We start from the raw sequence: 4287 nt of genomic DNA on the forward strand, positions 1-4287 counted from the left end.
TAAGCATTTTAATAAATAAGAAGAGCACAATGTTCCAAATTCGATCATTCCACTTTCGTGGTTAACAGACCAACGCTAATTGTACGAACATCCATATAGCTGGGTTTCTTGAAATATGCATACATATTAATTGGACACATTTTAAACAAAAACGAAAGTTCACTTCGGCGAAGTTTGTATACCCCTGCAGTTATAAGAAATTATCAACTTTAATAACACCGTGTGAAATTTTTAAGGATTGTTGCTGACTTCAGTGATATTAAAAAAAATTATTTCATTCTTTTTTTCAAACCATTTTTTTTTACATCTACATTTAGTAGTCCGTTTTTTATTAAAAATAAAAAATTTTATTATAAGATTGTTCGCAGTAGAACGCCAAAATTTCATCGTTTACTATCAGTTTGTAAATATAACTTAAAGTTTGCTAACTGCTGTGCAGCATCTGCGTTGCGCTAACAGCACCAGTTAATTAAACAGTACGCATGTAAAACCTCGAAAACAAACACTGTACAACACTTACTCTTCTCTCGTCTTGCACTAAAACTTCAAAGTACACGAGGTCAAAAGCCCCAAAGCTATAATTTGTTTCATATTATTTTTCCACTAATTTTGCGATCGTTCCTATGACAGCTATATGACATAGTCGTCCGCTTTTGATAAGATTTAATTCGAAATTCAAAACCAATTCAAAAATGTTATTTCCAAACGAAGGAGGTTATAAGTTTTAAATCACCAAAGATTTATATACTTTATCATTTTTTCCCTGATAGTTCCCATCGGAGCTATAAGATATAGTTGTCCGATCTGGCTGGTTCCGACCTTTACACTACCTGCAATAGAAAGACGACTTATGGGACAGTTTCAGCCCAGTTGCTTTAAAACTGAGAGACTAGTTTGCGTAAAAACGGACGGACAGACGGACGGACATGGCTAGATCAACTCGTCTAGTGACGCTAATCAAGAAAATATATACTTTATGGGGTCGGAAACGTCTCGTTCACTGCGTTGCAAACTTCTGACTAAAATATTATAACCTCTGCAAGGGTATAAAAATACAAATACAATTTATTGGTGTATAGGAATTAAAAAAATGTAATATGAATGTTAAACGTGTCTTTTGTTGTGTATACTTGTAGTGGGAAGGATCTTCCTTACGCATTCTGCTCAGCTCCAACTCTCGATATTCCGGAAATCCCAACCCAGCACCTTGGCAATGGCTGGTGATGGCTTCTCCAGTTTTCTCTGTGCGAGCGGCCGGTTTTACCTCTTCTTTCTCTGCCTTCACCATATAGAATATTATTATTATGGAATATTTTATTATTATAAATTTGAAATCAAAAAAGCAAATCACATACAAATATATTTATTTCATCTTGGCGTGGTTTCTGTGTTTTTCTTTCCATTTTTAAATTTTAGTTTACATGTCTTATATCTTATAGATCAGAGGCAAAGCGTTAATCGCCTATTTGCTTCCCGCTTACTCCTACGGTTTGCTCGCAGGTTCCTTGAATAACAATAACACTCTGTTAAACTTATGACGTAAGCTGGATAGTTTTCAGTGAAAAGAGGCTATTTAAATGCTAACTGATTGTAAACCGATTCTTAAACTTTTTAATTTGTCTATTTCATCATCAGTTTTTCCTACTATCTGGAAGGACTCTTTTATTATTCCACTCCATAAAAAGGGTGCGAAGGGGGATTCCTAAAATATAGGTATTTCTAAATTGTCTTCTATTCCTATAGCATTTGAGCGTATTATCCATTCTCATTTGCAACATTTATGTCCCACGCTTATATCGTTATACCGTGTCAGTATGGTTTTGTTAAAGGAAGGCGTGGCCTGATCGGCATAAAATAAAATGCGCAGACTATGCATATATAAAACCTATATAGTGTGCCAAGTTTCAAGTCTGTAGCTTTATTTTTCTAGTTTATGCAAGAATATTGGGCAAGTCCATATGCATAATTATCCAATTATCCCATTTCTTAATTAGTTAGACTGCAAAAAGATGTCAGATGGCTCAATATTATTTCCTTTTCTTTCCCTCTGTTAAGCAATTTTATAAAAACATTCCCAATGCCGTTTATGTCTATATTGCAGTTAACAAAATAGCGAGGACATGATTTTCGAAATGCCATTTGCAATATTTAAAACATGAGGTCTACCTACATACATAGATCCAAAGATTTTTTTTTTAAACAATTAAGCATTTTAATAAATAAGAAGAGCACAATGTTCCAAATTCGATCATTCCACTTTCGTGGTTAACAGACCAACGCTAATTGTACGAACATCCATATAGCTGGGTTTCTTGAAATATGCATACATATTAATTGGACACATTTTAAACAAAAACGAAAGTTCACTTCGGCGAAGTTTGTATACCCCTGCAGTTATAAGAAATTATCAACTTTAATAACACCGTGTGAAATTTTTAAGGATTGTTGCTGACTTCAGTGATATTAAAAAAAATTATTTCATTCTTTTTTTCAAACCATTTTTTTTTACATCTACATTTAGTAGTCCGTTTTTTATTAAAAATAAAAAATTTTATTATAAGATTGTTCGCAGTAGAACGCCAAAATTTCATCGTTTACTATCAGTTTGTAAATATAACTTAAAGTTTGCTAACTGCTGTGCAGCATCTGCGTTGCGCTAACAGCACCAGTTAATTAAACAGTACGCATGTAAAACCTCGAAAACAAACACTGTACAACACTTACTCTTCTCTCGTCTTGCACTAAAACTTCAAAGTACACGAGGTCAAAAGCCCCAAAGCTATAATTTGTTTCATATTATTTTTCCACTAATTTTGCGATCGTTCCTATGACAGCTATATGATATAGTCGTCCGCTTTTGATAAGATTTAATTCGAAATTCAAAACCAATTCAAAAATGTTATTTCCAAACGAAGGAGGTTATAAGTTTTAAATCACCAAAGATTTATATATTTTTTAATTTTTTCCCTGATAGTTCCCATCGGAGCTATAAGATATAGTTGTCCGATCTGGCTGGTTCCGACCTTTACACTACCTGCAATAGAAAGACGACTTATGGGAAAGTTTCAGACCAGTTGCTTTAAAACTGAGAGACTAGTTTGCGTAGAACGGACGGACATGGCTAGATCAACTCGTCTAGTGACGCTAATCAAGAAAATATATACTTTATGTGGTCGGAAACGTCTCGTTCACTGCGTTGCAAACTTCTGACTAAAATATTATAACCTCTGCAAGGGTATAAAAATACAAATACAATCTGTTGGTGTAAAGGAATTAAAAAAATGTAATATGAATGTTAAGCGTGTCTTTTGTTGTGTATACTTGTAGTGGGAAGGATCTACCCTACGCATTCTGCTCAGCTCCAACTCTCGATATTCCGGAAATCCCAACCCAGCACCTTGGCAATGGCTGGTGATGGCTTCTCCAGCTTTCTCTGTGCGAGCGGCCGGTTTTACCTCTTCTTTCTCTGCCTTCACCATATAGAATATTATTATTATGGAATATTTTATTATTATAAATTTGAAATCAAAAAAGCAAATCACATACGAATATATTTATTTCATCTTGGCGTGGTTCTGTGTTTTTCTTTCCATTTTTAAATTTTAGTTTACATGTCTTATATCTTATAGATCAGAGGCAAAGCGTTAATCGCCTATTTGCTTCCCGCTTACTCCTATGGTTTGCTCGCAGGTTCCTTGAATAACAATAACACTCTGTTAAACTTATGACGTAAGCTGGATAGTTTTCAGTGAAAAGAGGCTATTTAAATGCTAACTGATTGTAAACCGATTCTTAAACTTTTTAATTTGTCTATTTCATCATCAGTTTTTCCTACTATCTGGAAGGACTCTTTTTTTATTCCACTTCATAAAAAGGGTGCGAAGGGGGATTCCTAAAATATAGGTATTTCTAAATTGTCTTCAATTTCTATAGCATTTGAGCGTATTATCCATTCTCATTTGCAACATTTATCTTCCACGCTTATATCGTTATACCGTGTCAGTATGGTTTTGTTAAGCGAAGATCGACCACCACCAACCTTCTTGAATTGACATCTATTGTAATAAATGGATTTAATAAAAAAAATGCAGACTGAAGATGTATATACAGATTTTAGTAAGGCCTTTGACACCGTAAACCACTCTCTTCTTTTATTCAAATTAGATCAGCTTGGGTTTCGTAGTAATCAATTAACTTGTATTTCAAGTTACTTGAATGGTCAGAAGGTTATATTCAATAATGCTGTTTCAAAATTAATCTACGTGACATCTGGAGTGCCTCAGGTTA

The 4287-nt window shown here is 34.1% G+C and overlaps 1 long non-coding RNA gene across 1 annotated transcript; it reads right to left on the reverse strand.

The window, feature by feature from the left end:
• Positions 1-1047: 1047 nt before the first annotated feature.
• Positions 1048-3538, reverse strand: LOC127011820 (uncharacterized). The gene is made up of 2 exons (XR_007765205.1): positions 3342-3538; positions 1048-1150 (listed from the first exon to the last, which is right to left on the reverse strand). It is a non-coding gene; the product is annotated as an uncharacterized LOC127011820 (long non-coding RNA).
• Between the last annotated feature and the right edge of the window lie 749 nt (positions 3539-4287).

This window comes from Drosophila biarmipes, unplaced genomic scaffold (genome assembly GCF_025231255.1).
Source record: "Drosophila biarmipes strain raj3 unplaced genomic scaffold, RU_DBia_V1.1 ptg000012l, whole genome shotgun sequence".
Taxonomy (NCBI): Eukaryota; Metazoa; Arthropoda; class Insecta; order Diptera; family Drosophilidae; genus Drosophila; species Drosophila biarmipes.